This window comes from Myxine glutinosa, chromosome 1 (genome assembly GCF_964187855.1).
Source record: "Myxine glutinosa chromosome 1, kmMyxGlut1.1, whole genome shotgun sequence".
In the NCBI taxonomy this organism is placed as follows: Eukaryota; Metazoa; Chordata; class Myxini; order Myxiniformes; family Myxinidae; genus Myxine; species Myxine glutinosa.
The window spans coordinates 276,278,191-276,293,238 of record NC_136261.1 but is presented as its reverse complement, the minus strand read 5'-3'; positions in this window follow the sequence as shown (position 1 = coordinate 276,293,238).

Below are 15,048 nucleotides of genomic sequence, written 5' to 3'. Positions count from 1 at the left end.
AAGGACACCAAGGTCTTCCAGGACAAAAGTTGGTATTTCAAAAAGTGGAATTGGGGTGAAATTAGCGGGGGTAGAAAAGATCAAGGTTTTGGATGGGGGAAGATAAGAGATGGTGGTGAACAGCTGTTTTAAAGACTTGGAGGGTGGAGTGGGATTGAAGAGAGTGAGGGAGTTTGTTCCAGAGGTGGGAGAAAAGAGGAATGAAGGAGTGAAGGTGAGCAGAGAGTCTTGATTTTGGCAGTTTAACCAAAAGAGGGTTGTAGGCAGATCTTGTGCGACCTGTAGGAATATTTGCGGGACAGAGCCCAGAGAGAGCTGGGGGGGCAAGGCCGGAGAGGAGTCGGTAGAAGACGGAAAGACCACCAACCTGCCTGCGGTGAGTGAGTGAGAGGCCCTTGGAGTTAGCTTCATCGCGGGAGATTCCAATGATTCTGAATGCTTTGGTTTCAACAGCGTGAAGGCGAGCTAGGTGTGAGGCAGGAGCACCAGCCCAGAGGGGAGAGCAGTATTCCATTGAGCTGCGGATGAAAGCCTTGTATGTGGTGAGGAGCTCAGGTGTGCAAAGGAAGGACTTCGCACGACGGAGGATGCCCAGTCGGCGACTGGCTTTGGAGGCCAGATTTGAAATGTGGTTTTTCCAGGAAAGATCAAGGCAGATAGTGAGACCCAAAAGCTTGAGTGACAGAACTTCTTGGAGAGGATTATTCAGAAAGTGGATGGGAGGGTTGTCCAGTCGGTCTTTTCGGAGAGACATCGTAAGAGTGTGAGATTTGTCAGGATTGAAAGACATGTTCCACTTGTTTGCCCAGTCTGTGATTTTGTCAAGGTCTGCAGAGAGTGAGGAGGCTGCAGACTGCCGATCTGAGGGATGAAGAATGGAGCGACAGAGAGTAGAGTCGTCAGCAAAGAGATAGAGAGGATTTTCAAGAGAGTCAGAGAGATCATTGATGAAGACCAGAAAAAGCACAGGGCCCAGAACACTGCCTTGGGGAACTCCAGCCTGAACAGGAAGAGGAGATGAGAGAAACCCATTCAGGGCCACACGTTGACTACGACTAGAGAGGAAGTCCGCCAGCCATGCGTGGAGATTTCCATGGATACCAAAAGAGGAGAGTTTGGTGAGCAGAGCGGGGTGCCAGACCGTATCAAAGGCACGTGATATGTCAAGGGAGACTGCTCTAATTTCCTGTTTGGCATTGAGGACCTCCATCCATTGTTGAGAAAGCAGAAGCAGCATGTCCAGAGTGGAGTGTCCAGGTCTGAAACCAAATTGATGATCAGAGATCAAGCCATTGGAGAAGAGGAAAGATTTCATATCTGAAGCAATGATGGATTCCATGACTTTGCTGATAATGCGGAGAAGGCTGATTGGTCTGTAGTTGCTGGGATCTGTTTTTGCACCTTTTTTGTGCAAAGCGGTGATGTTGGCAGATTTCCAAGCAGATGGAAGATGCCCTTGAGCAAAAGAGAGGGTGAAGAGAACAGAGAGGGGGAGTGAAAGAGCGGAAGAACATGATTTTAGGACCCGTGGGCTGATGCCGTCAGGTCCAGTTGCAGAATCAGAGTCGAGGGTTGACAGAAACTTTTCCACCTTGTCAGGAGGAAAGGACACAGAGTCCAGGAGCAGCTGGGTACGACTGGGTATGGTGGGTACAGAGAGGGATAGGTTTGGGACACAAGATTTAGAGGCAAACTTAGAGCAGTGTTCTGGGCCCTGTGCTTTTTCTGGTCTTCATCAATGATCTCTCTGACTCTCTTTAAAATCCTCTCTACCTCTTTGCTGATGACTCCACTCTCTGCAGCTCCATTCCTCATCCCTCAGATCGGCAGTCTGCAGCCTCCTCACTCTATGCAGACCTGGACATAATCACAGACTGGTCAAACAAGTGGAACATGTTTTTCAATCATGACAAATCTCACACTCTTACTATGTCTCTCCGAAAAGACCGACTGGGCAACCCTCCCATCTACTTTCTGAATAATCCTCTTGAAGAAGTTCTGTCACTCAAGCTTTTAGGTCTCACTATCTGCCATGATCTTTCCTGGGAAAACCACATTTCCAAGCTGGCCTCCAAAGCCAGTTGTCGACTGGGCATCCTCCATCATGCAAAGTCCTTCCTTGGCACACCTGAGCTCCTCACCACATACAAGGCTTTCATCCGCAGTTCAATGGAATAATGCTCTCCCCTCTGGGCTGGTGCTCCTGCCTCACACCGAGCTCGGCTTCATGCTGTTAAAGCCAAAGCTCTCAGAATCATTGGAATCTCCCGCGATTAAACTCATTCTGAGGGCCTTTCACTCATTCACCGCAGGCAGGTCGGTGGCTTTTGTCTTCTACCGACTCCTATCCAGCCTAGCTCCCCCAGCTCTGTCTGTGTTATGTCCCCCAAATATTTCTACAGGTCACACAAGATCTGCCAGCAACCCTCTTCTGGTGAAATTGCCAAAATCAAGACTCTCTGCTCACCTTCACTCTTTCATTCCTCTTTAATCCCACCTCTGGAACAAACTCCCTCACTCTCTTCAATCCCACTCCTCCCTCCAGGTCTTTAAAACAGCTGTTCACCACCATCTCTTATCTTCCCCCGTCCAAAACCTTGATCTTTTCTACCCCCACTAATGGCACCCCAGATCCACTTTTCTGAAATACCGACTTCTTTCCTGGAAGTCCTAGCGGTGTCCATGTGTTTTATACCTCTCCCACCTCCCCCCCCCCCTTCCCATTCCTCCTACCCCAAAGCCCTCTCCCTCCCACAGATCTCCCGATGTCCCTGTTCTCGACTGTTGTACTTGTGTGCTTCCCTCTCTCTCCCCATCTTGTCTCCCGCTCCCTTTATTGTATGTTTTGTGTGTCTGTTTGTGTTTTTGGTTTTATTGTGATTGATGTTGGCTCTTACACGAGCCTCGATATTGTTTCGAAAAAAAAAAGAGTGTATTTTCAGCACAAGTGAAGGATTACGTGTGCACGTGCATGTTTTCAGCATGTGAGGGATTACTTGGTCACATGCATATTTTCAGCACGTGTGAAGGATTACGTCGGCACATGCCTATTTTTTTGGTTGTTTTTTTGCATACCAAGTCGAGGCTCATGTAAGAGCTAATACATAGAACATATAATAAAGGGAGCGGGAGACAACAAGGACAGAGAGAGGAAGGAGGAAGCACAACAACAAAGGAAGTGCATATAAAGGCAGCACAACAACAGTGGAGAACAGAAACATCGGGAGATCTGTGGAAGGGAGAGGGCTGGGACAGGGTACAATGGATAAACAAGATGGACATTACTTGGACTTTCAGGAAAGAAAACGGGATTTGAGGGAGGTGGATTTGGGGTGGATTAACAGAGGTAGAAAAGATCAAGGTTTTGGATGGGGAAGGATATGAGATGGTGGTGAACAGCTGTTTTAAAGACTTGGAGGGAGGAGTGGGATTGAAGAGAGTGAGGGAGTTTGTTCCAGAGGCAGGAAAAAAGAGGAATGAAAGAGTGAAGGTGAGCAGAGAGTCTTGATTTATGGTGGTTTCACCAGGCGAGGGTTGCTGACAAACCTTGTGCGTCCTGCAGGAATATTTGGGGGACAGAGCACAGACTGAGCAGGGGTTGCACGGCCGGAGAGGAGTCGGTAGAAGAAGGAAATACCATCAACCTGCCTGCGGTGAGAGAGTGAAAGGCCCTTAGCATCAGCTTCATCACGGGAGATACAAATGATCCTGAAAGCCTTGGTTTCTACAGCATGAAGCCAAGCTAGGTGTGAGGCAAAAGCACCAGGCCAGAGGGGAGAGTAGTATTACATCAAGCTGTGGGTGAAAGCTTTGTGAGTGGTGAGTAGCTCAATTGTGCCAAGGGAGGACTTCGCACGATGGAGGATGCCCAGTCGCCGACTGGCTTTGGAGGCCAGCTTGGGAATGTGGCTTTCCCAGGAAAGATCATGGCAGATAGTGAGACCCAAAAGCTTGAGTGACAGAACTTCTACAAGAGGATTTTTGAGAAAGTTGATGGGAGGGTTGTCCAGACGGTCTTTTCGGAGAGACAAAGTGAGAGTATGAGATTTGTCAGGATTGAAAGACATGTTCCACTTGTTTGACCAGCTTGGAATTTTATCCAGGTCTGCAGAGATTGAAGAGGCTGCTCTTGCCAATCTGAGGGTTGACATGTGGAGCGGCAGAGGGTGGAATCATCAGCAAAGAGATGGAGAGAATTTTCCAGAGAGTCGGAGAGATCATTAATGAAGACCAGAAAAATCACAGGGCTCATAGCACTGACTTGAGGAACTCCAGCCTGGATAGGAAGAGATGAGAGAATTCTATTTAAAGTCACACACATTAACTACGACAGGAGAGGAAGTCCGTGAGTCATGCGTGGAGATTTCCATGGATACCATAAGAGAGCAGGGTGGGGTGCCAGACCATATCGAAGTCAAGGGAGACAGCTCTGATTACCTGTTTGGCATTGAGGGCCTCCATCCATTGTTGAGACAGCATAATCAGGATGTCCAGAGTAGAGTGAACTGGTCTAAATCCAAATTGATGATCTGAGATCAAGCTATTGGAGAAGAGGAAGGATTTGATATCCGAAGTGATGATGGATTCCATGACCTTGCTGATTTAGTGGGAGCAGGTTGATTGATCTGTAATTACAAGGATCTGTTTTTGCACATTTTTTGTGTAAAGCGGTAATGTTGGTTGATTTCCAAGATGCTGGCAGATGACCTTGAGCAAAAGAGAGGGTTGAAGGAGCTGTGGCTCCCACGTCGATCGAAAGAATGGACGCGACAAAAAGCTTGGATTCATCTGAGCTGCTTTATTAGAATCAAACACTCAGGCACTCTGGGAAAAACGTTTTACGGTCGGCAATATATATCTATTCCGCCAGGGGGTTTGCCCAGGCCTGGCGCCAGGGGGCGTGGCCCCGCGGGCCGGCTGCGGCCTGGCAAGCCGAGGGCGAGCCTGCCCGGGCGTCCCGACCGAGGCCTGGCAAGTCGAGCGCGGGCCTGCCCGGGCGTCCTGGACGAGCCCGGCCTGGTGATCGCTCCGCGTCCTTGATAGGTGCAAGGCGATTGTGTAACCCCAGCGGCAGCCGCTACACACGTCCCCCCAGAATCGACTTGCACCGGCAGGGTCAACTTGAGGGGGGTCCTGATGACCCGGCCGAAGCGACCCCTGGTGGGTCGTGGGAGGGGGTCCGGTGAGGTGGTGGGCGGTCGAGTGGGGGGCACCGTGGACGGGGGGCGGCCTCGCCGCGGCGGGAGGGCCACCCGTGGTGGGTGGTCGACGTCCACGTGCGCCGGCTTGAGGCGGTCCACTGCAATCCGGTCCGACCTGCCGCCGATGTCGATGACGAACGACTTGTCGTCCCGTCGCAGCACCCGGAAGGGCCCGTCGTACGGCGGCTGGAGTGGCCGCCGATGTGCGTCGTGACGCACAAAAACATACTCCGCGGTGCGGAGTGCTGGGGGGACGTAGGACTGGGGGTCACCGTGGTGGGATGTCGGCACGGGGGCAAACCGTCGGGCGGCCTCCTGGAGGTCCGAGCGCTGGCGAGCTGCGGACCAGGGGCTGGTAGCGTCGGGCACGAATTCGCCCGGGACGCGTAGCACCTGGCCATAGACCAGCTCGGCGGTGGATGCCTGGAGGTCCTCCTTGGGGGCCGTGCGAAGGCCCAAAAGGACCCACGGCAGCCGGTCGGCCCAACCGCCGTCTTGAAGGCCGGCCATGAGCGCGGCCTTCATGGAGCGGTGGAATCGCTCGCACAACCCGTTTGCTTGGGGGTGGTAGGCCGTAGTACGGTGGAGCTTGACCCCCAGGTTGCGGGCGACCGCGCCCCACAGCTCGGAGGTGAACTGTGGTCCGCGGTCTGACGAGATGTCCGCCGGTGCGCCGAAGCGGGCGACCCAGGTGGCGATGAAGGCCTGCGCCACGTCGGCGGTGGTGGTGGAGACGAGGGGAACGGCCTCCGGCCACCTGGTGGTCCTGTCCACCATGGTGAGCAGGTGTGTGAACCCTCGTGATGGGGGAAGGGGGCCCACCAGATCCACGTTGACGTGGTCGAAACGTCGTTCGGGCACGGTGAAAGGTGCCAGCGGGGCCTGGGTGTGTCGGTGGACCTTGGCCCGTTGGCAGGCGGTGCAGGCACTGGTCCAATCGCGGACGTCCCGACGAAGGCCGTGCCAGACGAAACGCGCCGACACCAGCTTCTGGGAAGCTTTCCGGCCCGGGTGGGAAAGGCCGTGGAGGGAGGCGAAGATGCGGCGTTGCCAGGTGACGGGCACGATGGGGAGAGGCCGGCCTTGGGAGACGTCGCAGAGCAGGACAGTGTCCGCGCAGGGGATGTCGGCCAGGCGGAGGCCCGTGTCCGCCGCCCGGAGGGCTTGCACCGTGGTGTCGGTGGTTTGGTCCGCCGCCATGAGCGCAAAATCCACGCCCAGGTGGACCGCGTTCGCGCTGGCCCGGGAAAGACAGTCGGCCACGGCGTTGTTTTTGCCGGCGACGTGCCGGATGTCCGTGGTAAACTCCGACACGGCGGAGAGGTGGCGCTGTTGGCGGGCCGACCATGGCTCCGTGACCTTGGCCATGGCGTAAACCAACGGCTTGTGGTCGACGAACGCCGTGAAAGGTCGGCCCTCCAGGAGGTGGCGGAAATGGCGGACGGCCAGGTGTAGACCGAGGAGCTCCCGGTCAAACGTGCTGTATTTGAGCTCGTTCGGCCGGAGCTGCCGGCTGAAAAAAGCGAGTGGCTGCCAAACCCCGTTCACCCATTGCTCATGTACGGCGCCCACCGCGTAGTCGGAGGCATCCGTGGTGAGGGCGATGGGAGCGTTGAGCACCGGGTGAGCGAGCAGTGTTGCGTCGGCGAGGGCCCGCTTTGAGCTTTGGAAGGCCGCATCCATTGCTGCGGACCAGGCGATGTCGTGCTTGGCCGGCTTGCCCCGGAGGGCTTCGTAGAGGGGCCGCATGAGTTGAGCAGCGCGGGGCACGAAGCGGTGATAAAAATTCACCATTCCCAGGAATTCCTGCAGGGCCTTTATGGTGCGGGGACGCGGGAAAGTGGTGATGGCCTCGACCTTGGTTGGCAGCGGCACAGCCCCGTTCTTGGTGATGTGGTGGCCCAAAAAATCAACGGCCGTCGTGCCGAAGTGGCATTTGGCCGGGTTGACGATGAGGCCGTGCTCGCTGAGGCGCCCGAACAGTGTTCGGAGGTGGAGGAGGTGCTCGGCCCGGGACGTGCTGGCGACGAGGATGTCGTCCAGGTAAACGAAAAGGAACGGCAGGTCACGCAGCACGCCGTCCATCAAGCGCTGGATCGCCTGAGCCGCGTTCTTGAGACCAAACGGCATCCGCAAGAACTCGAATAAGCCGAACGGCGTGATGACTGCCGTTTTAGGGACGTCGGCCGCCCTGACAGGTACCTGGTGATATCCCCGTATGAGATCAATTTTTGAAAAAATGACCCGTCCCGCCAGACGGGCGGAGAAGTCTTGGATATGCGGGATCGGGTACCTGTCGGGTGTTGTAGCGTCATTAAGACGGCGGTAGTCGCCACACGGGCGCCATCCACCCCCCGGCTTTGGCACGATGTGCAGTGGCGAGGCCCACGCGCTATCGGAGCGCCGCACGATGCCGAGGTGCTCCAACGCGTCGAATTCGGCCTTCGCAACGGCAAGCTTGGCTGGGTCGAGGCGGCGGGCCCTGGCGTAGACCGGCGGGCCCGTGGTTGGTATGTGGTGCTCGATCCCATGCCGTACTGCGACGGCCGAAAACGTCGGCCGCGTGAGGGCCGGGAACTCCGCGAGCAGGCGAGCAAACTCGTTCGCCGCCGGGACGGTGCATGCCAGCTCGGTCGGCGCGGAGCTGCTCAATGTGCATACCAGGGAGCTGAAGGTTTCAGCGTTGATTAAACGACGCCGTTGGACGTCCACCAGCAGTCCGTGTGCGCAGAGGAAGTCGGCGCCGAGCAGAGCCATGGGCACGTTGGCGGTTACAAACGTCCAAGCGAAGCGTTGGCCGCCGAAGCAGAGGGTGACGTTGCGCGGGCCGAAGGTGCGGATAGTCGATCCGTTGGCCGCAACCAAGGAGGGGCCGCAAACCGCGGATTGCCTGTCCTGGTCAGAGGCGGGCATGACGCTCACTTGGGCGCCGGTGTCGCACAGGAAGCGCCGTCCGGACGCTTTATCCGTGATGAACAGTAAGTTGCCCGTGTGACTGTGGCCGGCGCTCATGGCAGGTAATGAACGCCGGCCTGGCCGTTTCCCGACCCGCCGAAGGTGCACGGGGGTCGGCATGTCCGGGCCTTCTGTCCGAACCTGGCATGATAGGAACACCACGCTTGGTCGGGTGGAGGCTTCGGACGTCGTGCTGAACGTGGTCGGCTCGGTATAGCGGCCGCCAATTGCGTCGGCAGTTCGGCCGTCGAACGCGCCGGGTGCTCGGGCGCCATGGATGGTGCATCAGGCGGCGGCGGGTCCCATGTCGCCGCTGCGATGCGCTGTCCCGCGGCGGAGATTTTGTCGGCTTCTCTGGCAAGGGCCCGGGGATCTGTGATCGTCGTGCTTGCCAGGGCGAGGCGTACCGGGTTAGGCAGCTGACGGAGGAACAGCTCCCGGAACAGGAATGCCGGAGAGTGCTCGCCGAGCAGCGAAAGCATGTAGTCCATTCGCTCGGAAGGGCGCGTGTCGCCGAGCTCCGGCAAATCGAGCAGGCGCCGTGCGCGTTCCGCCGCTGGGAGGGCGAAAGCATCGAGTAGAAGCTTCTTAATCGCGCCGTATTTGTCCGCGGCTGGCGGGCTCTCGAGGAGGCTCAGGGCGCGGGCTGCGGTGGCTGAACCGAGCGCAGCGACCACGTGGTGGAAGCGGGTGTCGTCCGCCGTGATGCCCCGCAGGGCGAACAGGGACTCCGCTTGTGCGAACCAAACCGCCGCGTGAGCCTCCCAGAAGGTAGGCAGTTTAAGGGCGACTGCCGTGTCCATGTCGGTAGGTCACCAATGAAGGAGCTGTGGCTCCCACGTCGATCGAAAGAATGGACGCGACAAAAAGCTTGGATTCATCTGAGCTGCTTTATTAGAATCAAACACTCAGGCACTCTGGGAAAAACGTTTTACGGTCGGCAATATATATCTATTCCGCCAGGGGGTTTGCCCAGGCCTGGCGCCAGGGGGCGTGGCCCCGCGGGCCGGCTGCGGCCTGGCAAGCCGAGGGCGAGCCTGCCCGGGCGTCCCGACCGAGGCCTGGCAAGTCGAGCGCGGGCCTGCCCGGGCGTCCTGGACGAGCCCGGCCTGGTGATCGCTCCGCGTCCTTGATAGGTGCAAGGCGATTGTGTAACCCCAGCGGCAGCCGCTACAGGGTGACGAGAACAGAGAGAGGGTGAGATAGAGCGGAAGAGCAGGATTTTAGGACCCGTGGGCTGATGCCGTCTGGTCCAGTTGCAGAATTAGAGTCGCAGTTTGACATTGGTCCATTGGACACTTAAGGCTTGTGACATATGCTGTAAAATGTGTAATAAAGTAAAAGAGTACTGCAAATGTATGTGATATCACTTGTGAAACCCTTCAGTGTTGTCAGCTAATATGATAAAAAAGGCAATGTCACAACTTTTACAAGGGGTGACAAAACATTGTGGCATGCTGTAGGATGTAGTAATGGGTCCCAGACCTGCTTTTTGCATTTGCCGCCTCCAAGTAGTATGCTAAACTTGTACTCAGGGGACCTCTCAACGGGGATGAGTCCAGACGATCAAGTAGCATATAGTGGCCTGAAAAACCATTCACGCCCTCCAAAGTTTTCACATTTTGATGCCACCTGAGCTTATTTCATGATGCTTTCAAATCAACCTTAATAGAGTCATCACAAACTACTCCAAAGTGATAAAGCTAAAAAAATGCAGATAAAATGTGAATACGTTTGATTAACAAAGAAAACAAGAAAAGGAGCAATCAGAGATTGCAAACCCTCGCAAGGACGTGTTTTTAGTGGTTTTTAAGACTTTTGTGTTGAAACAAATATGGCGGCCGAACCACGTGACCGACGACGTCATTTTTTTTGCCTCCACCAATTTATTCCTCGATTATGCTCAAGAAATTTCATCTCGATCGGATGAAATTTTGTACTTGTCGAATTATGACGTCATAATGGAGGCACCCATGACATCATCATTAACATATTATATTCCGCATGGAGAGTTCTTTGCAATGAGCCATGTCTCAATTTTTTCTATTCATCGCTTTCGGAGATATAGAGGTGCAAAGTTTTTCTGTTTTTCCAAGATGGCGGCCGAACCACGTGACCTATGACGTCATCATTATCATTTAAAAAAATTACACAGGTGGCGTTGCAGCTACGGTGAATATTTCCTATCAATCGGACCAACGGTTGCAGAGAAAATCATATTTATTCTGTGCGGACAAACAGACAAACAGACAAACGGACTCAAATGCAATACCCTATCCTCAGGTACCTCAGCCAGGCTGAGCAGTTTATGTTTTGTATTGTAGGAGCTATGCTCCAACATAAATCGAAAGAATGGACGCGACAAAAAGCTGGAATTCGTCCGAGTTTCTTTATTGTGTCAAATCAACTCGGGTACTCTGAAAAGCCCGTTTATCGGGCAGCAATATATATACACATTATCCCGGAGCGTTTGCCCGGGAAAGGCGAGAGGGGGCGTGCCCGGGCATCCTGGACGAGGCCTGGCAAGTCGAGAGCGGGCATGCCCGGGCGTCCCGGACGAGGCCTGGCAAGTCGAGAGCGGGCATGCCCGGGCGTCCTGGGCGAGCCCGGCATGGTGATCGCTCCGCGTCCTCGGTAGGTGCAAGGCGATTGTGTATACCCAGCGGTAGCCGCTACAGTATCAACTGATAGGCTGGATCTGGATTCGGACCTGAACCAAAATCGAATCAATTCGTCCTTGTCACAAACTTCACTTGTCCACCAAGTGTCGTCCGAATCGGTCCATAACTTTTTAAGATATATTGCTCACAGACAAAGAAACAGACAGACACACAGACAGGGGTGTAAACATCACCTGCATCCACCTACGGTGGCAGAGGTAAAACTACAAATGAAGCCATCCATCCTGTGACAACCAATGAGATTCAGTTTAAAAAAAAAACAAAAAAACAGTTTCAATTAAAGGTAAAGGCACCTGGAAGAGATGCAACTGTAAAAGATGACAGTAAACGACTCCACTATAAATTGGAAAAACTATTTGCAAAGTGCCTGGAAGATGAAAAAAATCCACCTAACTTGATGAACTACATCCAATTAGCCTGCTCTCCCATAATTTTGATTACCTGAATGCCAATTTAAATGGACAACAGCCAACCCTGGAGCATGCAGGTTTTAGCATTGGATAGTCAACAATGTATCATTTTGAAACAATAAATCAGTTTCTGGAAAACCCAAGAAAATATAAATTGCCCTTGTACCAAGAATTGATTGATTATGAAAATGTGGATGCAAATGCCCTGATCAAAAATCTTTATGGCACAGTCATCTCATGATATACAGTATATATGAACATATTGATGGGGGTTTGGGAAACCGCTACGAAAGAATGGCAACCACGATACAGGTCCCTTCGAGAATAGTTATTTCATAGCAGAACATTATCTTAGTCCCTTCCCCTTGTATGGGTTAATATGTCATGTGTTATCCTCTCTATCTCTTTGCTGATGACTCCATCTCTGCCGCTCCATATCTCATCCCTCAGATCAGCAGTCTGCAGCCTCTTCACTCTCTGCAGACCTGGACAAAATCACAGACTGGGCAAACAAGTGGAACATGTCTTTCAATCCTGACAAATCTCACACCCTCACTTTTTCTCTCCGAAAAGACCGTCTGGACAACCCTCCCATCTACTTTCTGAACAATCCTCTCCAAGAAGTTCTGTCACTCAAGCTTTGGGATCTCACTATCTGCCATGATCTTTCCTGGGAAAACCACATTTCCAAGATGGCCTCCAAAGCCAGTCGCCGACTGGGCATCCTCCGTCATGCAAAGTCCTTTCTGGGCACACCAGAGCTCCTCACCACGTACAAAGCTTTCATCCGCAGCTCAATGGAATACTGTTCTCCCCTCTGGGCTGGTGCTCCTGCCTCACACCTAGCTCGTCTTCACGCTGTTGAAACCAAAGCTTTCAGAATCATTGGAATCTCCCGCGATGAAGCTAACTCCGAGGGCTTTTCACTCGCTCACCGCAGGCAGGTAGGTGGTCTTTCTGTCTTCTTCAGACTCCTCTCCGGCCTAGCTCCCCCTGCTCTGTCTGTGCTCTGTCCCCCAAATATTCCTACAGGTCGCACAAGATCTGCCAGCCACCCTCTGATAGTTAAACTGCCGAAATCTCGGCTCTCTGCTCACCTTCACTCTTTCATTCCTCTTTTCTCCCGCCTCTGGAACAAACTCCCACACTCACTTCAATCACACTTCTCCCTCCAGGTCTTTAAAACCGCTGTTCACCACCATCTCTTATCTTCCCCCATCGAAAACGTTGATCTTTTTTACCCCCACTAATTCACCCCAGATCCACCTTGTTTGAAATTCCAACTTCTTTCCTGGAAGTCCTGGCAGTGTCCATATGTTTTATACCTCTCCCACCCCCACCCTTCCCATGCCTCCCCCCAAAGCCCTCTCCCTCCCACAGTTCTCTCGATGTCTCCATGTCTCTCGGTCCCTGCTCTCAAATGTTGTTTGTATCCTTCCCCCTCTCTCCCCATCTTGTCTACCGCTCCCGATGTTATTTGTTTTATGTGTCTGTTTGTCTTTCTGTGTGATTCATGTTCGCTCTTTCACGAGCCTCGATCTTGTATACAAAAAAAAAGAAAAAAGACATATGTGGAGGTGGCCATCTTGGAGTTTGACGTGGCGACCCAATTTACAATAGCGGTCTTCCTTTTGCCGAGATACACCCACACACCAAATTAGAAGTTGGTACTTCGCTTATTTTTCAAGATATTCATCTCACAAGGTTCAGACATACATGGCGGCGGCCATCTTGGATTTTGACGTGGCGACCCAATTTTAAACAGTGTTATTCCTTGTGCCTAGATACAGCCACACACCAGATTAGAAGTTGGTACTTCGCTTATTTTTCGAGATATTTTGCTCACAAGGTTCAGACATATATATGGTGGCGGCCATCTTGGTTGTTGACGTGGCGACCCAATTTTCAATAGCGTTCTTCCTGATGCCGAGATACACCCACACACCAAATTAGAAGTTGGTACTTCGCTTATTTTTCAAGATATTCATCTCACAAGGTTCAGACATACATGGCGGCGGCCATCTTGGATTTTGACGTGGCGACCCAATTTTAAACAGCGTTCTTGCTTGTGCCTAGATACACCCACACACCAGATTAGAAGTTGGTACTTCGCTTATTTTTCAAGATATTCATCTCACAAAGTTCAGACATACATGGCATCAGACATACATGGCGGCGGCCATCTTGGATTTTGACGTGGGTTGCACCCGCACACCAAATTCGAATGCGGTCCTTCGCTTATGCATGCACGCACGCAAACACGCACGCACACACGGACGGACACAAGGACGGAGGGGAAAACCATAGTCCCCCTTTCGCTCTGCTGTGCGACGGGGGACAATAACACCCAAAAACACAGTCTGTGAACTCATAATTATGAATTGTTGGAATATATATTTTGACTCTTTATACTGCTGAGACCTCTCAGACCTTTGACGACCCTTTAAGTCTCCCAAAACCCTTAAGACCACCAAGACTCCTAAAGACCCAAAATACTCTGAAGACCAAAATTACCCTTTAAGACCCACAATACCCTTAAAGACCCCGAAGACTCAAAACACTCCAAAGACTCAAAACATCCTGAAGATCCAAAAGACCCTTTAAAACCCAGAGGAACCAAAAGACCTAATAGACCCCGAAGATCCCAAAAACCCCAGACCCTTAAAGACTCAGAGGACCCAAAACACCCCGAGGACCCAAAACACCCCGAGGACCAAAAACACCCTCACGACCCAAAAGCCCTGTAATAATTATTCGACGTATTCAGGTTTCAATAGTATTGTTATGTCGATGTGGTCGAGCAATATGTAGAGCAGATAGAGCTGAGTAGGTAACATGCTTCGAGGTGTCGTGGTAAGGAAAACTACCTGTAATAAGTTGATGTGTAGGTGTTTGTCGGGTTAAGATGTATACTTGTGAATCTACCAGGAGGTTCGAGTGATAAGCAGTGTAGGGATTAAGGAGTAGCGCCCCTGTGTGTCCTCACCTGGTTAGCCAAACCTTTGTCCCTTTTGGCACCGCACACCAAATAGACATTCCGACGGATCCTTAGCGCAACACAAAATAACGCCCTTCCCTGACATGACTTAGGAAGAAACCAGGCCAGGACACCGCCGCATGGCCGCCGCCATTTACACCTCCGACAGGCCTATCCACCTCGAATAGCACACGCTATGACACCAGGAGCAGGGAGTGACGCAGTGGGCGTGCACCTGGGCGAGTCGGTGGAGGAGACCGATTGGTTGGCAGTGCGCCAAGGCTGACATCACCGGCCAGCAGATATTAACGAGCGCCGAACGCCATTTCGGGCAGTAGAGTTGAGTTCGTTTGAGGAGTTCATTTGAGGAGTTGGTTGGAGAGAGTTGAGTTCGTAGAGAGACGGAGTAGTTGGTTTGAGACGCAGTTGGTTAGATGGAGAGTTGGACTTTTCGTGGAGAGAGTGGAGTTCGCTGCTTTTGACACATTCCTTTGCTTCGCTTGGACGTCCTTTTGCTCGGCTGGTAGCGTGCAGTCGCACCTGCGTTCTCTCCGTTCCTGTCTTTTGGTGCTTCGTGTGGACATCTACGCTCGTGCTCTGGCAGTCTCTAGCCGTGCTCGGTGCTTTGGAGTTTGGAGCGTGGGGCCTCGTCGTGTGCGAACGGAGTGGGCGTTGGCTCGGGCTTTCGCGTTGCTGTGGTGCTTGGAGCGAGGCCTGGTGGCAGCCGAGCGGGGCCGTGTTACACGGAAGACGACAAGACAGATAAGGCCATTACCCATTCCCCCAAACATAACGAATGTTTTTCTTTATTAATTCATCTCCCT